This window comes from Crocuta crocuta, unplaced genomic scaffold (genome assembly GCF_008692635.1).
Source record: "Crocuta crocuta isolate KB4526 unplaced genomic scaffold, BGI_CrCroc_1.0 scaffold125, whole genome shotgun sequence".
Lineage (NCBI taxonomy): Eukaryota > Metazoa > Chordata > Mammalia > Carnivora > Hyaenidae > Crocuta > Crocuta crocuta.
The window spans coordinates 5108986-5128146 of NW_027531143.1; the positions used below are offsets into that span (position 1 = coordinate 5108986).

The following is a 19161-nucleotide window of genomic DNA, read 5'->3' on the forward strand; positions in this document are numbered from 1 at the left end:
GATACAATGTAGAAATTGGTACTAAAATGTCAGACTGGTAGACCCTGCTACAGAAAGCATCTTTTTGGTTGCCTCTATTAATGAAAAATTTACTAGACACTACTAAGTGGTGATTGAAAAATCATGCTGAAATATTACTGTTAGCTACTGATGTAAAATTTCTCACCAGAGAACTATCACAACTTCAGGACAAAATGTTTGCTATCTAAATACAAATTTTAGCAGGCACTAAAATTGTTAGGAAGACCTAAGATCACTTTACTTCTTAATTACAGTTTAAAAAATTATTATAAAAATATCAAATTAAAATATAGTTACTATTTGAAAAATTCTAAGCATTTATGAAATTATAATAAGCTAACTCTTTAAGTCAGAATTGAAGACAGTTTGAATATTCCTTATACGTCCACAAAAGTTTCTCTATTCTTTTGAAAAATGCTAAAATGATGATTTGTCCAACAATGTAGATGGTTAATATTCACCCAAGTAACATCAACAATTTAATACATTATGCTTTTTCTCCTCATTCAAATTGCTATTACTGAAGCTTGGCTAAATTTTCTTCATGCTTAGCCCTCCACTTAAGTCTGAAACTCTACAGGTTTCCTCTTATATCAGGTGTTGCTCTGTCTTCAGTTATTTTTCTTCCTTCTCTTACCTGCTTTCAAGAAATAGAAGCTCTTTGATGTGCCAATTCCAAGTATATTCAAATAAAATGCAAATAATTCAATAGGTTTCTTGAGGAAGGCTGGCATTTGAATGTGAGAGGTTGTTTTCCTTACTCATTGGCTTTCTTTTTGAGGTTAGATCACCCATGGTAGTGGCTTGCTGGAATGAGTTGCGAACTGGTAAAAACAAAACAAAACAAAACAAAAAACACTTAAAAATTATAAAGGAACGGTGGCAGAGAAAAAAAAAAATCAATGAAGTAGGAAGGTCCAAATGTATATTCTTATCAAGTCTTACACTTGTCCAATAGTTACAAGCCTCTCTGAAAATATTTATATGTGTAGGTGGAGGCAAGTTGCCCATTAAATTGTAGGAAGTGTTATCAGATTCATCAGGACTTCGTTGTAAATTTGACTACACAGTTTTGGCTCATAGAGAAATAAGGAGGAAATATCTGATTAAAGTGTGCATTGCTGCTGAGGCAACTGAATGTTGCCATAGCAATTGAGATGAAATGTGCAAGAAGTGAGATAATTAAATCTAACCCCTTTAGTAGTTTTGACAGTCAATGCACTGCCAATAGGAAAAGTTATCTACAGTATTAAGATAAAACACATTCCTCATGGAAAGTCTCCTTACTAGTATTTTGTTGTTCCCTTTCTAAATACATTGCTTTAGGTGTCTAATTTGAATGTTCTCTTTTAATAATCAAATACAGTTTTGACCTTGGTCTGCAGCTGCCTAGAAGTTCTGCTAGTTTATTGTATCATGGGAGCAGACATCTATAAAAAATATCAATTTTTTCCCTCAAGTTCTTAGAAAAAAGTATTCTAAAGCCAACGCTGTCATATTTGAGCTTAGAATTCAATAATATCTAGAACGTGCTGCCCTCTTCAGGAGCTGGTGCTTAAAATTATTTTGCTTTGTTTTTTAGCAGTTTAAAAATTATAAATATGAATTATAATATCAAAAATAGTATTAGTCATTCTTTGGGAATAAAGCACCACATACAATAAAGTATTTCTAAGTTAAAAGTTCTTTACATTAAAATATTTCATTAAAAATCAATATATACAAAATTTTGAAATAAATTATCAGTATTTATAATTAAGTATATAAATGGTTTCCTTAAAAGGAACTATTTTAAATTTCCTTAAAACTATTTCTCTACTGATTGGAAGAATTCTTGAATCATTACAGAATTTCAGACTTCTACACTTACTACCCAAATGTTTCGTTAAAAGTGTTTAAAAAATAAGATATCCTCTATGTCAAAATTTAAGTAGGACACACTTCAAATCTTAATTTTATTCTCCAGAAAAGTCAGTAAATTTTGTGAACATCAGTATCTGTCATTTCAGGGGCATCTGGCTGGCTCAGTAGGTAGAGGATTCGAGTCCTGATCCCAGGGTTGTGAATTCAAGCCCCATGTTGGGCATAGAGCTTGATTCAATATATATATTTGTCACTTAAAATTATAGCTAGTTTTCACTTATAGAAACATTATCTTTACTGGAAATAATGATTCGAATTACATTAGAAAATGATAATTATTATTCAAAATTACTTTATTCAAAAATAGCCTTGCGACCCATGGGTGGCTCATTGGATTAAAGCATCAACTCTTGATTTCAGCTCAGGCCATGATCTCATGGTTTGTGAGAGTGAGTCCTGCATTGGGCTCTGTGCAGACCTCACAGAGCCTCCTTGGGATTCTCTCTCTCACTCTCTCTGCCCATCATCCACTTGCATGCATTCTCTCTCTCAAAATAAATAAACTTAAAAAAGAAAACTTTGAAGGATATGAAATATGATTATCCAAAAACTCAAGTAAAAACCATTTTCTGAGTATGTTATCTATTAAAATTTTCGTAGTCATCTAGTTTTGTTATGGGAGTAGAGGGAGATAACTCTGTGTTTTTCTCTAAATTATGATATTTAAAATATATAAGTAAAGGAATGGAAAATGAACACTACACAATAACACTATCAGGATATGAGGAAAGCATATTTTCTTACATACTGACATGTTTCTTTATATTAGAACTATTGACACTAAGAAAGGTTATTTCGTACTAATTGTTAAATGTGAAGGGCACCTGGGTGGCTCAATTGGTTGGGCGTCAGACTTCAGCTCAGGTCATCATCTCACAGTTTGTGAGTTCCCGCCCCAGGTTGGGCTCTGTGCTGACAGCTCAGAGACTGTGGCCTGTTTCAGATTCTGTGTCTCCGTCTCTCTGCCCTCCCCCACTCACACTCTGTCTCAAGAATAAATAAACATTAAAAAATCTTTTTAAATGTGAAAGTAAGTTTTAATTAAAAAATTTTAAAGAACACAAGAAATTCAAGAACAAATGCCTTTTTTAAATAAAAATTTATTCCAATTCTTATCATGTAGTGCAATTAAAATCTTGTTTTTAATCAACAGAAAACAATAAGAAAATAAATAATGCTTTATTATCATTTATTTAGTGTGGAAAAGTAAGAGCTTAGACTCCTAATTTTGTTTCTCATGACCTACATCAGATTTCCAGTTTAAGATTCCAAACAGGAAATTAACCTATATATAAATTTGGATTTTTTAACAAAAAGTGGTCATTAATGTTGACCTCAAGAAAGAGGAATGACCTTTGATTTTCCCTTAAAGATTTTTGGGTATAGTTGTCCCATCTGTAGCAATGAAAGTTTTAACTGAGCTAAAAGGGAGATGGAAAGTAGTTCATTGACAACATTCTCTTAATCCTATAATATTTGTTTGGGGAAAATAAAATGTTTTATATCTGACTTTGAAACAATTGCTGAATCCTACAGTAGCTCTGTCCAAAAACATGTAATACACATTCAAGAATTCTTAGAACACTGATTTGTGTTTCCTGCAATAGATTTACTTCATTTTTGTTTTGCTGCTGATGCATTACATTTGGCGGTTAGAACCCCTGTGAATGCAGGTATAATAAATAATAATATTTTCTTTGCTTTCCAGGGTGTTTATGGCATAATGATAAATTTCATCTTTCCCAGAATGGTAAGAGCTCTTTCTATATATGATAGTATTCAAACAATAAAAAGTGAATTGTTATAATAAAAGTGGAGTAGCATTTGCTAAATATGTTGAATGATCTGATAATTATAAGGTAGCTTATATTCTTGAAATAAATGGATGGTGCAAATTCTATAAGCATTCCAAAATTCTCACCATGCTACAGGCTCTTCAGACAGAATGTAAGATTTCTAAGGATTTTTTGTGTTGTTGTTGTATTGCATTTGAACAGTGTAGTCAACATTTTGTTTTCTGGGGTAATTTATTTCAAAGTATACACAGATATAGAAATAAATGTGGTTTCTATTCTATGAGCATAAATAAAAAGCATATCTGTGATACATATTGAGAGTGGGTGAGTAAGAGTCCTTTGGAATTTTTACTGTTACATAAAAACTGATTGTAATTTATGTTTGACCAGGGCTTTGCAGCATCTGTGAATTTAAAAATGTTTGTTTTCTAAGAGCATATATCATAGCTTCTCCTAGGCAAACTAGCTACTGTATGATTTTGTTTAAACACATAGATTTCTTGCCTTTATGTTTTTATGATGTCAAATGGTAATGTTTAGTTTTAGTCTTAATCATACCTCTTTACAATTCAAATATTAATTTTATTGAATGGGAAAGGTCAATGTAAAATTATATTTCTCAGCAAGTTATTACTGTCTCCTACGAAATTTTTTTACAGTGGTCTTGAATATTCCCTATAAAAAGAAGGAATTTTTCACTGTAGAAAAATATCACTTTGAAATAAACCAATCATCAAAAGTACTATGAATAACAGTGAAAATGCAAGGCACAAAATACATACATTATATGTTGTATACACATGTGCTTGTGTATCAAAAGGAAAGAGAATTGAGAACATATGATAGACTTAGGGGAAAAAACTCAAAAAAGGTGCACAAAACAGTAAAAAAATGGGTAGTTTAATAGTCTTCATTCCATCTTCATTTCCTGAATTTCCTATAATAAATATGTATTAATTTTATAATCATAACAACAGCATTATTTGAATATTAGGCTATTCAAAACAGCATATTTATTATATGAAATGTGAATATATAACAGAGCAAATAGGTCTTGTGCCAACTGCATAATCAAAATGATCTGACACAATTTTAAAAAAGCAAAGACAAAAACAAAACAAAATCAAACAAACTTTGCACCTAAGATCAGAAGGGAACAAAAATATCAATTGACGTTTATTTGGATTAAAGAAAAAAAAAGACAACGAAGAATTTAATAGGTTAAAGCTCTCACTTTTATTAATTTTACTCCCATACAAAAGTACTCCTAGAATTCAGGCATATGTGTTTGAAAAAATAAACATTTTAAACTGAATACAAGATCTACAGTTTTGCACTGGCATTTAGTGCATAAAAATTTAATATTTTATGAACTTTTTTCAGAAGAAGAAAAGCCAGTATAGGGGTACCTGGCTGGCTCAGTCAGTAGAGCATGTGACTCTGGATGTCAGGGTTGTAAGTTCAAGTCCCACACTGGGTGTATAGACTACTTAAGAATAAAATCTTTTAGGGGCGCCTGGGTGGCTTAGTCGGTTAAGCGTCCGACTTTCGCTTAGGTCATGATCTCGCGGTTCGTGGGTTCGAGCCCCGCGTCAGGCTCTGTGGTGACTGCCAGCTCAGAGCCTGGAGCCTATTTCAGAGTCTGTGTCTCCCTCTCTCTCTGACCCTCCCCTGCTCACGCTGTGTGTGTGTGTATGTGTCTCTCTCTCTCCTAGAAATAAATAAAACATCTTAAAAAAAAGAATAAAATCTTTTATAAGTAGTTTTTTTAAAAAAAGAAAACGTGTAGCTAAACAGGCTAAAAAATAAAAGTAAATTTTTTTAAATAAACTCACACTTGGAGACAGTAAATCAAACTGCTCAATTATAACAGAAAACTGTGATCTAAAATCTGTGTAATTTACTCATCTACATCCAATATTCATCCTGACAAGTTTAATGTGCAAAATTATTTCAAGGTCTAAGATTAAAAGAAATAAAGTATAATAGACAACTAGGTAACTATAAGAAAATGTTAGCACAAGAATTTCTTTTAATCTGAATAATGTTTAAAAATCATTATTTAATAGTAAAAATAATAAATAGCAGAACTAATAGAATAATTTCAAGATTAAAAATTTCTTCTCCAGAGTAATTTATTATATGAAAACTTAGCATAAATGTATGAACTGCAGTTAGAGCTCAAATATCCAGCAACTTTATCTGGACCTAAGCCAATAATTTTAGAAGAAATTTAGGGAATACAATAAAGTGCTCTAGCAGGTATCTTAATGCTGTTCACATTAATACTTCCCAAATTCTCAGTTCCATCCCACTTTCTCTCAGTTTACATAAATTTAAAACAGAATTTGTTCTCTGATTGTCTAGCTCACAAAATTGGAAGGATATTATAAAAACTGAAAGGGGCAAGAGAAATGAATTGAAAAGTCAGAGTCTGTTCACACCTTTTTATCAGCTGTAAGAATTGAGGGACCAAATACTAACTATATGATTGACTTTGAAAAGCTATATAGTATGCTTTGGTTTTAAAATTTCCAATCTCTTAAATCAGAGAGTTATAGTGGAAGACTTTTTTTTTTATTTTTAATAATTTATTTATTATACCGGAAGCTTTTTTATTATATCTGAATTCCTTTCTATCTCTAGAATTTTATAAGAAAATGATTTATCCTTAAACTTACTATACAGAGCATAAAATAATATTGTGAGATTTGGAGTTATTAGAATGAAAAGGTTTTAATGATTAAAAGGGTTTTAATGATTAAACGGGTAATTTTCATTCATTTTCAAAATTCACTTGTATTGAGTGTCTCATCCAAATTATATTGTGTAAATGAGAGATTATATATTGTGCATGTTGATAATAGTCTTCATATAACTATTTTTTAAATGTACCAAAAAATTTAACATGAAATTTGTCACTTTGCTTTAAATAACATTAAATAATGTGTGAGGGGAAAATCTAGCATCAATATTTTCTAAAGAGTGGGAGCAAAATTCATATCTATTTGTATATGATGTATATATTTCTAATAGGTTTATGCTGCAAAGATGCTAATCTGATTTATTGGGGAATCAGACATTTTAATTCTTAATTCTCTTTTTGCTTATACTCTATCTTTAGTACAACTGACATATCATGACATTTTAGAAAAAGGATAAACAAAATTAACCTTCCATCCATAACCAGGATCAGGTCAATATGACAAGTTACTGGATAACTAAAACAATCTGCTCATACCAACTAATTCTTTTTGATTTGTAACTGCAAATTTAAGCAAGCTGCTAAATTTCTGAATTACTATGTGAACTAAACTGAAATGTAAATACATATTTTGTTTCACATGTATCTATTCAAACTAACATAAAACAGAATAAATCTTCAGCATTAACAAGTTTTTCTAACAGAGACAAATGCCAACTATTTAAGTAAAGCAAATGTCTCAGTGTAATTAATCTGCACTTCAGCAAAATAGATCTTTCCTCTCATTCCCAATTCTGACTGCACTTAATGAACAAAGATTGAATTCATATTTCTGTGAATAGTCACAGCATCTAGTCTTCAATGAATAATAAAGTATATTTTATTTCTGAGAACATTAATAAAAATTTGTTATTTTATTTCATGAATGACAAAAGTTCCATATATAACTCCAAGTTGGAGTTAAGTATAGCCAATAGTCATTTTGCCATTTATCTTTTAAAATTCCACAACAGTTTCAAATATATCAAATGTCAATTTTTAGGTCAGATGTAGTAATAGTAAAGAATTGTTAATTGGCCAACAGGTTGATTAGTTTAAGATTTTGAGGAAAGGAAAGATTAAAAACAGTTCTCTCTCTTTCCTTCAATTAAAATTGCATGCAATTATTCTTGCAGATTATAGATCTCTTTTGGGATTTCCGGTTTCATATAACTTTTTGGTTCATTTCACAGGAATAATATTCATCTTAATTAGCAAAAACAGTCAATGTGCTTTTTATAAGAGGGAGTTCACTCTATGCACTGATTACTGACACTAGATTATTCTGTTTAAAAAATAATAATAAAACTCTGCTTTTAGAGCGGTTGGTTGAATATGTTATCTGTTAATAGCCATTGTCTTTGAAGACAGGATGTCTTTCTTGATGGGTGGTTAATCCATTTTGTTTTAACCTCAGAACTTTCCTAAGCAATAACCTAAATTGGCTTATGAAATGATTTATTACTGTATCAGTTCAAATCAAAATTATTAAATAAATAAAAAGACATTTCTGGTGTATTAGTGAATTGCTTTTTGCGGTTTATAAGGTTAAAATACTTGCTCTCTTTTTTAAAAAATAAATATTGAGTCGCTAAACAATAAAACACATATGAGAAATAAAACATGAATGCCTGTGTTCCCTGTGACCTTTCAAGTTCTCTTTGTGCCCTTCTAGAATTCCTTAACCTTCTTCTTTAGTCAGAACTAAACATTATCCTAAATTTTCCCTAGCCCTTATTTTCCTTGTAATTTTATTTCATGTATTTGCACCCCTAAACATATTATTTTGTTGATATGTTTACAATAATATGTAAATGAAATATATGTATTTATCTGTGACTTTTCCATTCAACACTAAGTTCTTCAGTTTCAAACTTTTGTTGCACGTAACTATACTTCACCGGTTTACACTGTTGCATAGTATTCCATTGGTGCCATAATTTATTTGTCTTTAACATTGATGGGTATTTGGGTTGCTTCTAGTTTTTTTGGTTTTGTTTTTCACATGGTGCTGCTATGAACATTCTTTAACATGTATAAATATATGTACAAAAATTTCTCTAGGGCAAGCTGTTCTTAACCAGGAGAGATTTTGCCCCCGACTATTTGGCAATGTGTGGAAACATTTTTGGTGGTTGTAACTTGGAGGATTCTACTCGTTCCTCATAGACAAAAGCCAGGAATGCTCTAAACAACCTATAAGGCACAAAATAGTCCTCACAGCAAAGAATTATTTCCCAATAGTGTAAGAATTGAAATGCCCATAGTGTGAGGTTGTGAAATTCTGCTGAGTTTGAAAATGAAAATCAAATTGCTGAGTCACAGCGTATGAAAAGTTTCAAATTTATTAGAGAATTCCTAATTTGCCCAGTGTATCAATTTTACATTCCTGCCAACAGTGTAAAGATAACTGTTCCAATAGTTCTACATCCTTGTTAGCATTTAATGTTGTCAGGTACCTTAAAATTTTTATCACTTTTCTAAATAGGAGATAAAAACTTCTCAGAGTTTCAAATTTCAGTTTTTTGATTACTCATTGTACATCTTTTCTCAATTAATTAACAATTAGGGTCTCCTGTTCTATGAGGTATTGATTCTCTTTAACCAATTTTTAAAAATTCAATGGTAGCTGTGCCTAGGTGGCTCAGTCGGTTAAGTGTCTGATTTTGGCTCAAGTCATGATCTCATAACTCGTGAGTTCAAGCCCCGCATTGAGCTCTGTGCTGACATCCTGAAGCCTGCTTCAGATTCCGTGTGTCCTTCTCTCTCTGTTCCTCCCCTGTTCTCTCTCTCAAAAAGAAATAAAGATTAAAAACAAAATTTTTTAAGTTTAATTGTAGAGCCACCTGGCTGGCTGAGTGGCACACAGGACTCATGATCTCAGGGTTGTAAGTTTGAGCCCCATGTTAGGTGTAGGGATTACTTAAAAATAAAATCTTTTAGGGACACCTGGGTGGCTGAGTACCATTAAGTGTCTGACTCCTGATTTCTGCTCATGACATGAGCTCACAGTTCATGGGATGGAGCTCCATAATGGGCTCTGCGTTGAAAGCTTGGGATTCTCTCTCTCTCTCTGTCCCTCTATCCCTTCCATCTCAAAAATAAATAAATAAATAAATAAATAAACTTTAAAAAAATAAAACAAAATCTAAGGGTGTCTGGGAGGCTCAGTCAGTTGAATGTCTGAGTTTGGCTCAGGTCATTATCTACTGGTCTGTGTGCTGACATGGGGCTGGATGCTCACAGCTCAGAGCTTGGGTCCTGCTTGGGATTCTGTGTCTCCCTTTCTTTCTGCCTCTCACCTACTTGTATTCTCTGTCTCTCCCTCAAAGGTAAATAAACATTAAAACATAGTAAAATAAAATAAAATAAAATAAAATCTTTTAAAAACTTTTTAAGAATTGTAGGCAATATCTTTACTAATCTATTGTCCTTTATTTGTGCAATAAATAACTTTTTCTAGTTTGTGGATTGCCTTTTTACTTCCTTTTTTAAAACAAGTGTATTTGACTAAATATAGATTCAAATAGGGCAGCATCAAACTGAAAGTGTTTGGGGTGTTATACATCTTTTCACTTAATATTAAGGTGCCCTTTTATGACAGAATTCTGAATCTTAATGCAGTTAAAATTTCCTTTTTTTGCTTATATCTTACATTTCTCACATAAGAAACCTTTCTCTTGGTCTAAGTGTTTTTAATATTTTGCTTTTTACATTTAAGCCTTTAATCCATTTGAAATTTTTGTATATGGTGTGAGGCAGAACTAAATTTAAAAAAATAGAAATTATAGTCTTTACACCATATACTGAATGGTTTATGCTTTCCCAAATGATCTTCAAAGCTAGCTTTTTCATGAATCAAGTTTCCATATTTTTATGACCTAAGTTTTAGCTGTTTTTTTTCTGTCAATTTGTCTATCCCTTCACCAATATTTCAGTGCTAATTTAAAAATCTGGTAAACTCCTCTAAGTGATCTTCATCAAAATTATTTTAGCTTCTNGTGAGCAGGGGAGGGGCAGAGAGAGAGGGAGACAGAATATGAAGGAGGCTCCAGGCTCTGAGCTATCTGCACAGAGACTGACGTGGGTCTTGAACTCATGAACTGTGAGATCATGACCTGAGCCAAGGTTGGACACTTAACCAACTGAGCCACCTAGGCACCCCTAATGATTTCTTTTTTAAAGTGATAGTTTCTAATATTTGTTTCTGGTACATGGAAATACAAATAATTTTTGTATTTTTATTTTATGCAGCAAACCTTCTCAACTTTCTTATTAATTCTCATAATTTTTCTGTATTTTCTCTTGTATTTCCTAGAAGCACAATGATTTCTTCTGTGAGTAATTTCAGGTTTATTTCTTCGTTTTCAGTTTTTACACCATTTCGTTTTGTGTATGCCACCAAGCAGACTACTCTAGCCTAGTACTGCACAGATATGATGATAGTTGAAAACTTTGTTCTTTCCTGTTTTTAAAACTAACTTCTATGAAAGTTTCACCATGAGGTTGTAGATTTTTTATAGACATTCTCTATCAAGTTAAGAAATTTTCCTTTTTTGTTTTTAATTTGCTTTGATTTTTTAAAAATCTTTAATGGATATGAAATTTTAGCATGTTTTTTCTACATTAATTTAGAGGACAACATATTTCTCACCAAAGGTTGCTAAGCACTGAAGTATCTCTTGCCTTAAGGGCATCTACTAAATGGGGCGAACAATAATTTTACTTTTTGTGTTCTTGCTGGTATTAGAAAAAGTGGCAAAGCCCAAGGCTTGTGCTGGGATCCAAAATGGATATATCCTCATCATTAAACTGGTCTACAAATAAATCCATCTCATAGAGGAAACTGCAAGAAAAATTTTAAGTCTTAAATGTATAACTAAGGAGAAAAAATCCTCCTCTGAAAATCATAAAACGGCCTTACTTTTATTCTAGCAAAAATTCACATGATCTCAGTGGTGTAAAGACCAGATAAGATAAGAATTTAAACTGGTCCCTAGCTCTGCTTTTTTGGCCAAGGAGAATAAAAAAAAAAACATCTACTCTGGAGAGCACACTCTGGAGAGTGATTTATTCCATCACTCCAAGAATTTTAACAGATAGAATTTTATTTAAATTTAACAGATAGAATTCCATTAAGTATAAGCCCACAGTTAGAAATCATAAACACACTATTTAAAAAAAGGAGTGGGGTGGAGGACAAATGATCAAGAATTAGGTGATAAAAGATAAAATGCAGAATCAGAGCCACAAAAGACTTCAAATATTGGAATTGCCACATTCATTCTTTTTTTGTCTTTTTTATTCTCATTCATTGTTGCAAATAAACTAAATTCAAAAATATTTTTTTTAACATTTAATTTTCTCATGAATAACACATAAACTTTCCTTTCTCTAGTGTTATAAATTAATAATATAGTCAGTTTAACTTGCAAGCTAAACCTGGTTATACTGAAATGGAATTTGATCACATTTATTTACCAAGCTACAAGAACTTCATGAAACAAAAAAGAGTAGAAATAAGAATAGGTATTTTTCTGTTCAGCTTAAACAAACCAGTAAGATTGTAAATATTGTATTATACTAAGAATACCAGAACATATATTGATGGCTATTACACAAAACTATTTTTCAAACTTTTTTTGTAGACAGATTCTATTTAGCTAAATAATCAAAAATGTTAAGTATATTCTAAGTTGTTAGAATATACTTTACTTATGTAGCATGTTATTTTTAACCAAAATTTCAAGCACTTTCAAATATCTTAACATTTGTGTTTTGAAAACAGTTGTAGTCTTCCTTGACCTTGAACTCCTGATTGGTCTTACGGTATCCACTTTGCCAAAGCTGAGCCAATCATAGTCTGTCCTTGTAACTTTTTAAACTGGAAATACAAAGTGAAATTGTAGGCAAAGGGGAATACATGGGTTTATGGATCCCAAGGAGGCTGATTTTTGAGCCTTAATTCCAGTTATTAAACTTTTAGGGATCTATGAACCAGTAAATTGCTTTGCTGAAGCTTATCTGAGTTATTTCCGTAACTTGCAACCAAAACGGTCCTGATAACTACACTTATATAAAGAAAATGAAATTCTGAGATGATTTCACTGCATGCTGATAGTAACATAAGGCAATGGATGAATAATACTTTTAATGCCTTTTCTACCATGAGGTTAGGGAAATGGGAAGAGTCTGAGGTAAGTTCTTTTCAAGCCCTGCTTTGACCAGAATGTACTTCTTGCCTGATTTCTTCTTCTTTTTTTTTAAATATTTTTTATTTATTTCTAGCAGAGAGAGAGAGACAGCGTGAGCAGGGGAGGGTCAGAGAGAGAGGGAGTCATAGACTCTGAAACAGGCTCCAGGCTCTGAGCTGCCAGTCAGCACAGAGCCCGATGCAGGGCTCGAACCCAGGAACCGCGAGATCATGACCTAAGCGAAAGTCGGACGCTCAACCGACTAAGCCACCCAGGCGCCCCTTGCCTGATTTATTCTTGAGGCAGGTCAAAGTTAGAAGGATTATTTAAGGTTATTTCTTATAATAAGGTTTAAGATCCCTATATTTTGACAATTAAAATCTTTGATACCTAGATGAATTCTATCAAGAAGCCCTTCCTGGGTGTAATATTGTTTTCTAGTTTTCTATTTGAGAGTTTACATCACCTGAAGAGGAAGGCACTGAAATTTAAGGGAAGAATGTAACAATTATTGGACATTTCATGCTATATTAAGGACCTTTTTGGTTCATTTCAATTTATTTTCTTGTTACATGTTCTGGACTGAATTGTGCCCCCATCCCAAATTCTCATGTTGAAATCCAAAACTCTAGAGGTGCCTAGCTGTCTCAGTTGGTGGAGTGTGTGACTCTTGATCTCAGGGTCATGAATACAAGTTCCACGTTGAGGGTAGAGATTACTTTTAAAAAATTCCAAAATTCCAGTACCTCACAAATACAGCTATATTTTCAGATTAAACCTTCAAAGAGGTTATTAATGTTAAATGAGGTCATTGGGGTGAGTCCTAAACAAATATGACTGGTGTCCTTATAAGAAGAGCTTAGGACACAGACATACCAGGAGGAAGTCCGTGTGAAGACCTACCACCTACAAGCCAGGGAGAGAATTCTTGGAAGAAATGACTCTGTCTGTGAGATTTGCTTATAAAATATATTGCAAATGTGTACTCTATTCTCTGTTCCCACTATTATTGCCTTAGTTTAGGCTTTGTTTTTCTTACTTGAAATATTCCAGCAGCCATCAGCTTCTTATCATCCTAATTTAAACATTCCTATTCATGTTAGCAAACCCACTTATTGAGAACAAGGTCTGCTCTGTAGTCTTTTCTTGCTCTGGTGCAAAGTTCATGGTTCCTGAGCCTGGCTGTGCATCAGAATTTTGGGTGCTGTTCTTTAAATTATAAATTTTCAGGGCCCAGGGAATTTATATTGATTCAAAATCTATGGGCATGTGGGCTAAAAATTGGGATTTAATCTCTTACATTTACTTGCCCATCTTTTTATTAAAGTAGGGAGGTCCCCTTCACTACTGCCTCCAACTACATAAAGAACCAGCGGAAACATTTACTTCTCTTGTAGTTATTCTGTGTAGTTATTGCCCTATTCATACTAATACAAAATGAATGGTAGGACCATAAGAGTATGTGAGTTTAGAGTTTACCTTGGAAGAGAAGGAAGTAAGATCTCAAACTCTAATGTCATCCTCCATATTATAAATGCAATTTACGCACTTATGATTTGGCAAAAGTTGACGACTATATACCCTGAAGAGAGAAACCATACTGCTTTTCATATTTTAAATAAGGAAAAAAAAAAACCAGCTTCAAGGCTAAAGCAGTAGGTCTTTGTATCTACCTATAGATATGAATTAAATCTAAAAAGAAAGATAACAAATAATGGCAATCCTCAGGAGTAGTCTCTGCACTGGTCTATCTTTGAAATCAAAAACACTCTTTGCCACCATATTTAGGTAACAAAAGAAAAACTTGCTGAATATATCTGCCAAACTATTAATTCAATAAATACTTGTTTTGTGTCTATTTTATCAAGTGTTGTATTATATAAAAATATCAAAACAGACATTGATTCCTGATTTTGTGGAACTTTCAGTTTAGTTAATAGAAGTCCGGTTTAAAAAAAAAAGAAGCGTGATGTGTACAGGAGCCTGGAATGGAGGTGGAGAGGAAGAAGAGAGGGAGAGTGTATGAGTAGAAGTTATGTCCGAATGACACCCCCTGGAGGGAGCACTTATTCCATACTCAGATGTCAACAGCCAGGAGGACTTCAGAACTTGAGTCAATAAATGAGCAAGCCCTCTTTTGTAGTCTTTGCTATCTGTACATACTTTGTAAAAAGGCTAGCACAAAAGCCAAATATTATCCATGGTATACTTTTCTTGTTCTAAATGTATACATTCATGTATTCATTACACAAATATTTTATCAAAGGGACCTATAGAAAACAAGGGCTCTTAAGCCAACTGAAAAGCCTCAGTATGAAGTGACATACTAACAACTACCTAGTCTTCAGCTTATTTTTTTCCTGGCTCACATTCTAACATGGTAGATACATCAGATGATAATCTTCCCTACAGAGAGACTTGGAATAGCATCTCCAAAAGCAAAAAGATCCTCTTTCTTCTATCAAGATATTATCTCTGAAAAAGTCTAACTCCAAGTGGTTCTGTTTTTAAACTGAATTATTCTTCATTATACCTTGCAGCATCTTAATTCAGCAGCTTTGGGACATTCAGAATAAAGCTAATCCCACTACCACATAATAATGTTTTTACTTCAGAAATAGTGGTGAGATTTTGTGAAATTACAGTAGGCTTAGTAAGGAAAACATGGAAAATTAAAAGTAGATAAAAGAACTAGTCATATTCTCAGTACCCAAGACACCCACATTTAAAATATTGATATTCTATTTCCAGGCTTTTTCCTGTAAAGTGATTTTGATTCTCTGTCATTTTACATAATTTTATCACCACATATGTAAACACATGCACACTATAATTGAGTTTCCATCTAGAGGGGAGAATCTTCCATCGAGGATAAATGGGCAAGCACAGGAGACAGACAGACCAGGATTCAAAGTCAAGCATTCTCTTGCTAGTTTTTATTACCTCGAACATGTTAATCTCTCTTAGTCCCAATTTTTGAATCCATAACTTGAATCTACTTCTTGAGGTTGTGACTAGCATTAATTAACACAGAATGTTTAGCATAGTATCTACCAAAAAGTAAATGCTGAATGATGATTAAAATTATTATGTTTGTGTCTATACTATTTTGATAAAGCTACCAAATATATTTTTCAGGCTAAAAGTTTCTCGATTCTTTTAACCTTTCCTCGTATGAAATGGTTTTAAGTCCCCTTGCCATGTAAGCTGCTAAATGCCAGAGCTTTTATAATTTTTCTATTTGTATCTTCTTTAAAATGTTGCTCTCAGATTTGATCTGAAGAACTTGAATTAGAATCAGATCATGCCCTTCACTATTCTATGTACATCCTAAATTTATTAATACAATCTAAATTATTTTTTCTTCACCTCCTTCTTTTTCTTTCTCTCCTCCTTCTTTCCCCCCACCTCCTCCTCCTTGTACTTCTTCTGTAACCGTAATATAATATATACCATTGATTCCTTGCCAAGTAAAGCTCTTATTTTTTTCCTCTTAATACTGTTAGTAAATCTCATATCTCTCAAATTGAATTTAGGCAGCTGGTGTTTTGTCCCAAGGCAGAACCTCACAATTATTCCAACCAAATTATATATGGTTAGATTCTGCCCATTTTTTAGTTAAGAACTTTTAGATCCTGATCTCATAATGTAATGGATCTACTATTCACTTTTCCTATCTCATGTAACCAATTTTTGACATGTATGCCTTCTTATAGCTTTATGTTAGTCATTGATAAATATGTTTACATCAGGCAAAGCCAAGGCTAAGCTGGTGGAATACCACTTGAAAAACTTTTTTCCATTCTGACACAGATGCCTTAAAATTGTCATTGGGTGCAATCATTCAGTCAGTTATGAAAACACGTAATAGTACTATTCCTAAACCTTTATTTCTCTATCTGGTCCACAGGATATAGAGAAAACCTTATTAAATGACTTGCTAGAATCCAGATGTCTATTTCTATTGCCCTCATATACTGGTTTATCAGCTTTATAGAAAAGAATGTATAAGATTAGGCTGAATAGCTCATTCCTGTTGAATTTATACTTTCTCCTAATAGCGACTTTTAAAAAATGCTCACAAAATTGTCTTTTGTGTTTGTAATTTGTAATTGTCTCTTATAAATATAATCTAGGCTATTCTCTCCCAAGCAACATTAATTTCATGGATTTGAAGTTTGCAGACTGCCATTTTTTTAAACCTAAAATGTTCTCTTCTTATCCCCTTCACTTTATTTCTCAAAGGCAACCAGCTAAACACTCCATAATCTTAGAGAAAGTCTCTAGTAATAATTCAAGAGGTCCAGAGATATTCTGACACCTATATCAGTCAGGGTCTGCTAGTATAGTATACAGGCGAAGAGCTCAAAGCATGAACTTGGCGATCATAGCTATATATTTCTCTAGTTGTATGATTTGGGACAAATTATTCAGTCTGATAATAATGCATGTCTTATAGCTAGGATGAGTAAATGAAAATGCAAATAAATACTTAGTGTATGATACTTACTAGGTCCTCATTAAACGTTATTTACATTAGAAACACTCTAGGAGTACTTGGGTGGATCAGTGGGTTAAGTGTCTAACTTTGACTCAGGTCATGATCTCGAGGTTCCTGGGTTTGTGACCCACATCGGGCTCTGTGCTGACAGCTCAAAGCCTGGAGCTTATTTTGGATTCTGTGTCTCCCTCTCTCTTTGCTCCTCCACTGCTCAAGCTCCATTTTCTCTCTCCTTCAAAAATAAATAAACATTAAAAAAAGAGAGAAAGAAACACTCTAGCTACTTTGTCTTTCAATTTTTGGCCAATGTCTAATGGTCTTGACCTCAGTCAACAAATTCTTATTGAGTAGTACTTGGTACATACAAGGTACTCAAGATACTGTACTGAACAAATCAAAGTCCTTGCACTCATAGAGCTTACATTCTAGTTCAGGAGAAGAAAAACACCTAAGTATGTTTAAAAAATGGCAATCAGTGATTAGAAGAATGAAAAGTTTAGGAATCAGAGTACATCAGAGAGAATTATTTTATGAAGAGTGGTCAGGATCCTCAAGAGACGGCATGTGAGCAGAGATATGAATGAACTAACAGGGAAGAAACATAAAGAAGTAAAAATGCTTTCTTTTCTTTTTCATGAATAAATTTTATGTCTTGGACTTAAAAAAAAGAGGGCCTATTCCTGTATTGATCTTCCTTATTTCATGCTAAAGAAATCATTTTTGTTCTCTTTCGCATCTTTCACAAGCCCCAGCTCTTTTTGTGCTTTAGTCTTGCTGATGTTATTTTTATAGTCTATGCTACCTTCATATATTTGTGCTTGATTATGTGCCCCCTTTTACCATCTTTTGCACATGCTGTTTTAAATTCAGAGCCTGTTAGTTGGTCCCTGTGCTGCACACTGGTTTCTTTAGTTTCCTCCCCATTCTCTTGCTCATTAGAATCATTTGTGTTTGCATAGGCAGAACACTGCTTAAATCAAACTCCGAGAGTACATGGCTGCTTTTCCCCAAGTTTCCCATCATTTCCCTCTTACCTACTGGTTTCTGTCAGAATTGAGTCCAGAGTAGGAGTTCCCCTTATTGCTTACTCTGCCTTCAGGGAAATGAAATTATCAGCAAGGTTGGTCAAGAAACTGTCAGTGTTTTGCTTTCTGAGGAATGGAAGTTTCTGCAGATACTTTGAGACTGAAATCCCTAATGCTAAGATATGTTGCTGCCCGGATAATTTTGTGGTCTGCACTAGAAAAACATCCTTCTGAATGGGAAGTCTATAGTGTGGTCACAAAGTGTTATCACTTCTCTGTGTCTCTTCTTTTCTATTCCTCTAGATTTTTCTCCAGTGTTTCCCCACCCACAGGTTCTTGAATTTTCATGTAGGTTCACAGCTTCTAACCAGAAAGGACTATTCACTTATTTTTTTAATTAGCTTGGTCTAATTATAATTAAAAATAAATTAGATTAGAAATTAAATTGTTACATGACCAAATTCCATACCTAGGAAACCAGGGTTTCCCTACAGCTTAATATTAACAAACAGCATAAATCATAGAAGACTTTGGAATAGACGGTAGAGTCTATTCTTGACCAGGCCATATACTATCTTGCAGGTGTTAAGAACTAAAGGGCCCTTACCTGAAGGATGGAAGATCTGGACTCTACTTTTACTGAGGAGCAAAATGTCAACTAAAACAGTTAATTGACCTGCCCACAGTCTCACAGCTAGTTAGAGATAGTGATTGAAAGATAAGGTGATTTTCCCTTAAGCCAACACTTTTCACCCTACCAGGTTACCTTCCATTTCCCCTCAGTGAAGGCCAAATAATATCTGCCCTTCCTACCTCACAGAGTTGTTGTGAGAGAGAAGGAGCTAATAGGTGTGTAATGACAGTGGTTGTGTTAAGTGGTATTATGATAATGATTTTAATGATTTAATCTGTTGGTTTCTGTGGGCTTCCCCCCCCTTCCCCCTCCCCCCCCCCCGCC

At 33.3% G+C, this 19161-nt stretch overlaps 1 long non-coding RNA gene across 1 annotated transcript in view; it reads right to left on the bottom strand.

Annotated features, from left to right (window-relative positions):
* The window catches only part of LOC144237380 (uncharacterized), a 177188-nt gene that overhangs the window by 138454 nt on the left and 19573 nt on the right, over positions 1 to 19161 (bottom strand). The window contains exon 2 of the long non-coding RNA XR_013336838.1: positions 659 to 845. This is a non-coding gene — a long non-coding RNA (uncharacterized LOC144237380). The remainder of the gene's footprint in view (positions 1 to 658; positions 846 to 19161) is intronic.